This window comes from Humulus lupulus, chromosome 8, assembly GCF_963169125.1.
Source record: "Humulus lupulus chromosome 8, drHumLupu1.1, whole genome shotgun sequence".
NCBI classification, from domain to species: domain Eukaryota; kingdom Viridiplantae; phylum Streptophyta; class Magnoliopsida; order Rosales; family Cannabaceae; genus Humulus; species Humulus lupulus.
This window is the reverse complement of record NC_084800.1, coordinates 173,936,862-173,947,391: the sequence shown is the minus strand read 5'-3', so window position 1 is coordinate 173,947,391 and position 10,530 is coordinate 173,936,862. Positions and strand designations below refer to the sequence as shown.

Sequence of the window (10,530 nt, the reverse complement as noted above, 5' to 3'; positions counted from 1 at the left end):
GCATGAAGTATGCTAGGGATCTCATTTCACAACAAAGGACCAGAGCAAATCTATCGAATAATGTAATAATTAAATGTGTTTACCTTTTAACTTTAATAAAGTTATATTTTAATTTCATATATATTTGACATGTAACTTATCATTTAAATTATTTGCAGTTCAATTCAGATTTACCATATACTGACGCTGAACTTAATGAAGTTCAAGAAGAGTGGGCAAAACATATTCTACCGCAACTCGCTAAATGATGGCATGCATGCTTAGTACCTATGTGAGGGGATTTAGTCATTTTTTGAACTTTGTATTTCTTTTATTAGAAATGGTTAGAACTAATCAAATACATAATCAATCTAACAAATTATAGGTAGTTAATTTAGTTTTTTGAGGTGTATACTGTGCTAAATATTCATTTTATGTCAAACTTTTTTGGAACTATGTATTTCTTTTATTTAGAAAGTGTTAGAACTAATCAAATGTAAAGTTAATGTTACCAATGTTAATTTAATTTGATTTTTGATGTGCATTCTTTTACCACAATTGTTGTGTTGATTTTGAAACCATGGGGCATTGACAACATATTTGCAATGTCCTCTGGTGTGGAAACTTTGCGACAGTTAAAAACAGTCACCATAGACAGTCAATCACGACACATAATAACTGTCGGCGTTGCCAGCAATGGCGACACCTATTAACTGTCGGCGTTGCCAGCAACTGCGACACTTAATAACTGTCGGCGTTGCCAGCAACGGTGACACCTAATAACTGTCGGCGTAGCCAGCAACGATGACACCTAATAACTGTCGGCGCTGCCAGCAACGGCGACACCTAATAACTGTCGGCATAGCCAGCAACGGCGACACCTAATAAATGTCGGCATAACCAGCAACTACGACACCTAATAATTGTCGGCGTAGCTAGCAACATCGACACCTAATAACTGTCGGCGTAGCTACCCTATGCCAGCATAGGCAAATACAACAGTTATTCGATTGTCGTCGTTGCTCAATAGCGACAGTTAAAAACTGTCAGGAAATTCCATTTTTGTAGTAGTGTCAGAATATGCAAATGGTTGTTTATGAGTAATGAAAATATAGTAAATTTATTTAACTACCCATACAAAATAATCTTATTCATCATATATATTGACCACATTACTTATTTTCATATATTGCTAAACCACTAGAGCATATTACTAAACTAAATTTCCTGCTCTCTATTGTTTGGTTCTTCCTTTTGAAATTTCTTATACACAAAACGTTTGGCGAACCAAATATAAATAAACAAATCCAAACAGTTTAACCCAGCAATTATCCAATTATCCAATAAATAAACAAGTGAGCACGATTGATATTATCGTCCAACAATTTCACACAACCTTGTCCTAAGCTAACTTCCTCAACTAAAGATATTATTCCACTACTAATGAAATAACCAACCCCAGAAATGCTCAAATTCGCGGCCGCTCCGAGGCTTCTCATTGCTGGAGGCATTTGGCTATAAAATAGTTCTTGAAGGCCAATAAAAGCGAATGAGTCACCCAAACCACATAAAAAGAACTGCGGAAGCAGCCACCAAACCCTAATCGGAATTTCAGCTTTCGGATTGTCCACCAGCTTATAATGCCGGGCGGCGCCGACCCTCTTCACCTCCACGAGAGCAGAGACAACCATGCTGAGTAGAGAGAAGAATATGCCTATTCCTATTCGCTGCAGGACTGTGATGCCTGAGGGGTGGCGGGTGAATTTTGTAGCCATCAGTACGAAAACTCGATCGTAGATTGGGATAGTGATGAGCACGGCGACGCCCATAATGCCTTGGAGTGAAGCCGAGGGTAACTTGAATTGTGATCCAAGAGATCGGTTCATTGTGCTACTTTGCTTAATAAAGTCGGTACTGACGAGGGATTGAGCTACTGGGTACATCAAGCAACATAACCATATGGGAATAAGGCGTAGAAGTAGCTTCACTTCTTCCACTTGATCTAACGAACATATTCTCCATGGATTTCTCACCTTTGTTGAGACATCGTGCTTATCTAGTATCATTGCCTTGTCAAGAAATCTTCCATGTTTTTAACAAGAAAGAAGAATATATCAGGTATCAGCCAACATATATTTTATATGTTATAGAAGACAACTAGTGTTTATATATTTTGGATTGTACATATGATATCAGATATAATGAGTGAGATGTAATGCAATGTACTAACATGTACACGATAGAATATACACACTACAATTTGATTAATTAGCCAACTCAGTGGGCCAAGATATATACATTGATTCTAAATCCCAATAAATTTTTTTGGTGAAAAGTTGTAATTCTATTTATTTTATATGATAGTAGATAATATAGTTACTCACGTTCCAATAATTTAGGATGCTAAATTTACAATTCAAACTAATTGTTGCTGGAAATTGTGTTTGAATTCTAACTTTTCCTTTTTAAATTATTTGAAATTTTTTAAAAACTTGTGATAAATTTCTTATAATTATATTATATAAACAAAAATAAGAATTAGAAACTATTTATATATCAAAAATATTAAAAGTACCTACCGCACAAATGTAGAAATTAAAAACAATATATCCTATCTTTAATTAAAGTATTTTTCAAATAATTATAAGAACCAAGTACCTGGATTGGGCGGTGCGAACCAAAGTGGCGGGTTGATTGAGATCGCCGGAGAAAAGACCAAAACCATGACGAAGCTCATCAATGTTCCGCTTCCGCGCGGCAGCCACAAAAACTCGCGCCACGGAAGTGAAGGGACTGCCTAAAGGAACTTGAGTCTCATACTTGTTCACTCCTAACACGAATATCACTAGTGCCAATCCCATTGCACCCGCCACCATTCCAAATCCTGCTCCCCACCCAATATTATCATATATCATATATACTCGCATTAAATTTTAGATTATATATACATATATTACTTTTGTTAATAGTTTTGTATATACAAGTAAACAAAGTGTTGAACTATACTCTTATTAAATTTAAAATCAATACAAGTTGATAAATACATAAATAAATAAATTTATATGGTAGGTAGTCCCTGAACGTATACGACCCCAAAAGTTGCGAGAGATGCACCAGTGACAATTGCCAAAGACCACCAGTTGTGGAAAGAGCTCTTGGTCTTCTTCTCTTCAACTGAGCCCTCTCTAAATTGGTCCGCTGCGAAGGTAAGCACGCATGGCTTACGCCCACCTTCCCCAATCGATACTATGTAAAGTGATACGAAGAATACTGCCTTACGATACTTCCAAGGTATTACTACTGACTCTGACGCTGATATAGCAAGTAAGCCCATTCCCTATCAATATCATCACACAACATATAAGAAATTAATAAACTCATTTATATATTTATATTTATTGAATTGAGAGGATAGATAATAATTTAATTAATTAAATTCGTAGCTGTGTGTGTCATTTACTATGGAGTAAATAATGGAGGAAAACAAAATGGTCTTGAAGCGGCCTAAGAGAGAATCAGCTATGAAGGCTCCAAGTAAAGGAGAGAGCAAAGTTACACCCATCCATGTGTTGACATTCTTTGCTGCAACTGGAGTTGACTCCTTAAGCACATTAGTCAGATACATTATCATATTACCAGCCAACCCATAGAACACAAATCTTTCCGCCATCTCAACAACTGAAAGTTATATTATAAATATCATATAAATCATACAAAACTTAATTATTATCGAATAATAATAAGAGCATGTACATAAATTAATGTTTGTGTTATTACAGATAATGAAAATAGCAGCATTCCAGCCTCCCTTGCCCTTGGAAGATTTTGTCTTGGTGTTTTCAGAATGCCCGTCTTGGGTCGACGCTACTACTTGATCTGGTTCAAAAGACTCCATGGAAGTTCGAAAAACAAAATTTGACACTACTTTAACTACTTTCTAATATACTAAAAATATATTTTTTTTTTTTATAAATGATTTCCTCTGTATATATGTGACATTTTGGGTGATAAATTATGAATTTTTTAGCATTAACTTTCTTTGGTGATTTGACACAGATATGTTCAAAAAAGATAACTTGTTGAGGAAAAATCAAGATATTTTGGACTAGTGTCATTTTTCAGTAACGCAAAAAGTAGCATTAATTATGAAACTGAATATTCCATGAAACAACAAAAATAAAGGATTGGAGTTGACGACACATGAATTAAGGCAGAGCAATATGGTGTGGTGTCACTATAACAAAATAGGTATTTAATGGCTATATGGGGGTGACATTGTAGACATTTGATGTCTTCCCTAGGGGAGACGTTGTTGCAGGAGCCATCTAAAGTGGTCATAGGTTGTACACGTACACCCTATGATGTCTCCTAGGGGGAGACATTGGATGTCTACAAAGTCTCCGGAGACGTTGTAGGTATCTATGACGTCTCCCATGGAGAGACTTTGTAGACATTCAATGACTCATATAACGAGTCGTCATTGGTTTTTGTATTTTTTTTTAATTAAATAATTATTTTCAGTATATTAATTAGTAGAATTAAATATATTAATTTTTTTTAAATAGAATTAAATATATTAATTAAAAAATCTAAATTATATGAAAATTTAAATTTTGAATTTTCATTAATAAAACCAAAATATGTATCTAATATATTTTTGCTAGCTAAATATACAAAATTGTAATATTTGTTGTTAAACATACAAAATTAATAAATATTACAGTAGCTAGCTAGACATATAGTAAGATAGAAAAAATAAACAATAAAAACCTATTTTTTGGGACGATGACTTTGAACTATCAGCATCATATCGTTCGCCCACTGTTGTCGCATTTCATTAATCTGTGTTGGTGTATATGGCGGAGTGTTCAGCTACAAAAAATATACAGTACAATATATTATTTAATTATTATTATTTGATTATATCTACTTTAATAATAAATAAACCGTAAACTTTTTATAAATTTATATATATACATACCTCTTTCTTCAAGTAACGTCTAGGTTTATCCATATCTTTTCCTATGTATATGAAAAATTAAACAATAAAACTATATAAGCATACGAAAAATTGGCCAGCATTTCCCTTATATTAGTAATCTAAACATCTGTCAATATAATCAAATAAGTACAGCACAATACAAATATAATAATAGAATACATAATTCTAGACAAAATCGAGCAGCATTTCCCCTATAATAGTGATCTAACCATCTGTGAACAATAAGTCAAACAAATCAAACAACACACAATAAGTTTCTTCCTTATAACTCCGCAGCACATAAACATATTTTCCAGAACCTACTTCACTAAAACACACAATTCTCAACCTTCTGTTATCATTGCAACACACAATTTTAATCTCAGAACCTACTTCACTATGGATGAATATTTAAGATATTCAAACTCTTCTAACAAAAGTTTAATAATACTAAAACAAGAAATAAGATACTGTAATTACCTCTTGCAATTAATAGTCCTTGCTAGCAAATTTACTTCACTTTTGCAATGCGCGCACTATGTTATTAATTAAATAATAAAATATTAGTAAATCAATAAAAAAAAATATCACTATATATAAATAACCTACTTAAATGTTAATAAAGATTACAAATATATATAATTTTCTAATTAAATAATAATATAAATTAAAAAAATTTATAAACATATTAACTTGAATTATTATTTAGTATGTAAAATTATTATTTTTTTATTTTAGACAAAGTTATTAAATATATTTTAGCAAAACATATTTACATATATATACTTAACAAACATTAAAAATTAATTAAAAATATATAATTTTCGGAATAAATAGTAAATAAAAATTTATAAATAGTAAATAATGTGGTAACATGTTAAAATTAAACAATGTAATATCTCAAATATACATAAAAAATATTTTTCATACTTTAAACTAATATTTATAATAAAACCCACAAAAACTATAAAAAAAATAAGCACAAAAACAATTTTTTCAACCATTATAACTACAATACATTGTTTAATCTTGAAATCATACCTCAAATATGCTTTAAATCCACTTTGATGAGCCAAAAATCACCCAAAACCGCAACTATCATAAACCCTAAAATCTCAATATCAATCCCTTAATATTCAGAGAAAATAAGCATAAAAATTATCCTAACTATTATACAACACTTATAAATGATAAAATCATACCTCAAATGGAATTTTATGGCCTAAAATTGGCCAAAATCACCAAAGAGAACCCGAAAAATCGCCTGAAAACGCCTCATCTCCGCCTCCCTGTTTCGTGCGTATGCTCTCAGGGAAATAGAAGAAAAAGGGCTAAGTAATATAGTAGGGGAGGCCTTTAACGTCTCCCCTGGGAAGACGTGCCTAGCCTCTAACGTCTCCCCTTGGGAGACGTCCGATGTGGCACATCTTCCCAAGGGAGACGTTAGAGGCTAGGCACGTCTTCCCAGGGGAGACGTTAAAAGTCTTCCCTTATTTATATTCAGTCCAATTTCTAATATTTAAAAAAATAAAAAATTATATCATATTTTTAAGAATAACGCCTCCCACCACTTTTGATGACTTACCTAGTTAGTCATCAACAAAAACTTTTAATGACTTACATCTCTAGACTTTAAATATCACTGAATACTTTTAATGACTTACACCAATGGTGTAAGTCATTATAAAAAGTCATTAAATGTCAATGTTGTTGTAGTGTGTGTAACTGAAATAAATAAAGATCAGGTTAAGAAGGATTTTCTCCCCAAATTATCACCTATACATTATTATTATTATTATGATGGTGCCCTATGATTTTTTGTCAGGTCGTTAAAAATTCCATCAGAACTATTCGCAATGTTGTAAAGTGAGACTTGAGTCAAATTTTTTCCAATGTAGCTAACGACATGCTGACGTGGCTAACGACATGTTGACGTGGCTCTTTGCTTGTTGATGTGTCTTGGGCACATCAGCGCCACATGTGTAATTTAAAAATATTAAAATAAATGATTAAAAATTAATAAAATTAAAAGAAATCATAGTTTATAGAAAAAAGTTAATTTTGTAAAATTTAATTTAATTTAAATTATTTTTAGTGATGTTATCCAAAAAACAGGCACGGATGACGTGGCAGGTGATTTCCGGACACGTGGCTGATACTTGGCAGAATTCTGCTAGGGTATCGACCAGAAGAGATATTACAAGCAAAAGGTAGTCGAAGCTTACCTGCAACCAGTATGGTCGCAGGTTCCCCGTGTCTCATGATATTTTTATAAAGATCTTAGTCAATCCCAAAATTGACTCCCATGATTTCCTGAGTATCTGATTATTTAGGAAAGAATATCTGTAACAAATTAATGTAATCCTCCTTGAGCCTATAAATAGAGAAAGATAGCTCAAGGAATGAACTTTTGGCCTTCGAATTATTTGAGACTAGAGTGATTCTATTTGACATATTGTATTGTTCTTCAGAGGTTGGTGAAACTCATTGAACCCTAGTTCTTTGATCACTCCTTTGAATTCTATATCAATAACAATTCGAGCGGACGTAGGTTATTACCAGATTCTGGGGCCGAACCACTATAAACTCTTGTGTTCTTTATTATTTCGTCATCATATTCTTTCCAACGTGTTTGTCCACATCAAGCAAATTTGACTCCGTGTCAGTTGGCCAAAATCAGGGTCAACATTCTGGTGCTTTCATTGAGAGCTTGATACATTATCGTTGAAAGATCAATGGCAAAAACTACCAGGAAAACTGGACAGGCGGCCGGCGCTGCACCATCTAACCCGCCTCCTCCTCCTCCCAACGTAGCTGAGGATGAGCCACATTTGGAATTTGACGAGGAAGAAATGGACGACGAGATGCTGAAGAATACTCTAGGGGTATTGCAGGAGGAGCTGGCCAATCTGAGGGCCAGCCAGGAAAGTGCTGCCAAAATCATGGCGCGGCAGCAACAAGAAATTGAACGGCAGCGCTTGGAGCTGAGTGAAAGGCAGGCGGAGATGGACCGTCGCCAGAGGGAGGCCATGGCAGCCCTCGAGGCAGCCTTGCAACTGGCTAGGAATCAAGCTGCACCTGCCTCGCAGCCTGATCAACCCGCGAATGGGCCACCCCACAGGGGTTCCAATCCTAGCCCGCCTATCCAACCCTCGAGCCCACAAAGGCCCGAGCAGCCACCTGCGCCTCAGGACGATGTCCCGCTAGGGGACCCTGAAGCACAGCCTCCATCCCAAACTGGTCGCGGCAATCCCCCGCAGTAGAGGCAGAATAGGGCCGGGTAGCAGCCTCGCAGTCCTAGACGCCATAGGGGAGACGAGCCTAATCTTCCAAGCAGAGGACATCATCCTCCTGGTAACAGGAGGAACTCAGAGTTAGGCTCTGCGGTCCGAGGCCCCCCACGGCATGATAATGCATGGGGACCTAACGACCAACAAAGACCACCCTCTAATGCTCGGGAGGTTCCAGCCTGGGAAGGCAATCGAGGGAACAGTCGATCCCACCATAGCCAATCAAGATTCAGAGACAGCCATGGTTATAACGAGGTCGACTCAGGCAGAGGAAATGTCGGTCGGAGGAATGAAGAAAAAGGTGGAGGCAGAAGCCAGCCACCTCAAGATGACCAACCCGACAGACGGGACGTTGGGGGGCAGCCTAGACAAAATAACGTCTTCAACCAACTCGGAGCTAGCGAGCATAGGAGGAGAGACAAGGACTTAAGAGACGTACTCAACGGTCGCCGGGAGCAACAAGACGAGAACGTCCCCCCAGCACCTGAGGCCACGGCGATTTTTAGCGCCATGCAGGCCCAGATAGATGCCCTCAACCAGACAGTGCAGCAGCTGGTCAAGGGAAGAACATCTTATATCGACCATGACAGGAGAAAAGGCACTCCCTTCGTCCAGAGGATAGCTATGGCAGAAACTCCTAGCAAGTTGAAAATGCCTACGCTTCTGAACTTTGATTGGTATGGTGACCCGGTATCTCACGTCAACAAGTTTGAGATACAAATGGACATTCAGAAAGTGTCCGAGGACGCTCGGTGCAGGATCTTCCCTGTAACACTTTCTGATGCCGCACAGGAGTGGTTTTTCAAATTCCCTCCTGCAAGTATAGTTTCCTGGGAAATGTTCGTAAAGGAGTTTTATGGGCAGTTCTACGCGGGTCGTGTGCACCCAACTGAGGCAAACCAGCTGGTTAAAATACGCCAGCAAGATGGAGAACCACTAAAGAACTACGTCCAGCACTTTATGCGAGCAGCTGCTGGAGCAAAAACAGTGGGAGACGAAGGCAAGATGATGGCCATAACCGCAGGGGTTAAGCGCCGCACGCCTCTCTGGGAAAGCCTCCGAAAACATGGGGTTAGAATTACCTAGGAATTCTTAGATTGGGCTGATCGCTACATCAAGCTCGAAGACGCCATCGCCAACGAAGGAAAGCCCCCAGGCAAGGACAAGGGGACTGCCGAGCCCGCCAAAGCCGTCAATGGGTCCAACCCCAACGGCAAAGGCAACGGGAATGGCAACGACAACGGCAATGGCAAGAATGGGGGGAAACGGCCACACAATGAGCCTTCCACCTCTGACAATAAACGAGCCAAGGGTAACCGTTATGAACCTTGGTTCACTAACTATACTTCCTTAGTTGAGTCTCAGGGAGAGGTTTATCAGGCCACGAGTTCCAGTGTGCCTTATAAGAAACCTGCTCCCATTCGAAAGGATATTTCGAGAAGAGACACTACCAAGTTCTGTTGTTATCATAACGACTACGGACATGATACCAACGAATGCAACCAGCTAAAGGATGAGATCAAGTTCCTTATTAGACAAGGACACTTGAGAAGATATATACGGGCCTCGGGAAATTCCCATCGAGAAGCTCCAGGTGGCAACGAGCAAGCACCCACACGCCAACGCTCGCCACCTTTGCAGCCTGACCCCATAACTGGCACATTGTTAACCATCTGTGGAGGCCCGCACCTCGCGGGAAACAGCGGAAAGGCCAGAGAACGATATGCTCGGACTCTGCGCCACGACCAGGACATCGAGATGATGACTGTGGATGACCGCGCGCCAAAAAAGGCTAGGTCAAAAGAAGGCGAAATAACCTTCTCTGATAGCAATGCCCAACATGTCCAGTTCCCGCATTCCGATCCGCTGGTCGTGGATATCCAAATGGCCAACATGATGGTGAAGAGAGTGATGGTTGATACAGGAAGTTCAGTGAATATCCTATATAAGTCTTCGCTGGAACGCATGAAGTTGTCCGTTAAGGACCTAGAGCCCTGCAGCCAAACAAAATACGGCTTCTCTAGTGAGGGACTCGCCCTCGCTGGGTCAATCAGACTACCAGTGACAGCAGGTACAGCACCTGCTACCAAGACATTACTCGCTACTTTTATAGTAGTCGATTGTCCTTCAGCGTACAATGCCATCATTGGGAGGCCTATACTGGTTGATCTACGGGTCGTCACCTCTATGTGGCACTTGGCCATGAAATTCCTTACAGACGCAGGGGTAGGACGCGTGTTGGGAAACCAGAGGGAGGCTAGGTAGTGCTACAACGCCTCA

General features: G+C 38.3%; 1 pseudogene; it reads right to left on the bottom strand.

The window, feature by feature from the left end:
• Nucleotides 1-1,197: 1,197 nt before the first annotated feature.
• On the bottom strand, nucleotides 1,198-3,874 carry LOC133796270 (protein NRT1/ PTR FAMILY 5.4-like; annotated as a pseudogene).
• Nucleotides 3,875-10,530: the final 6,656 nt, after the last annotated feature.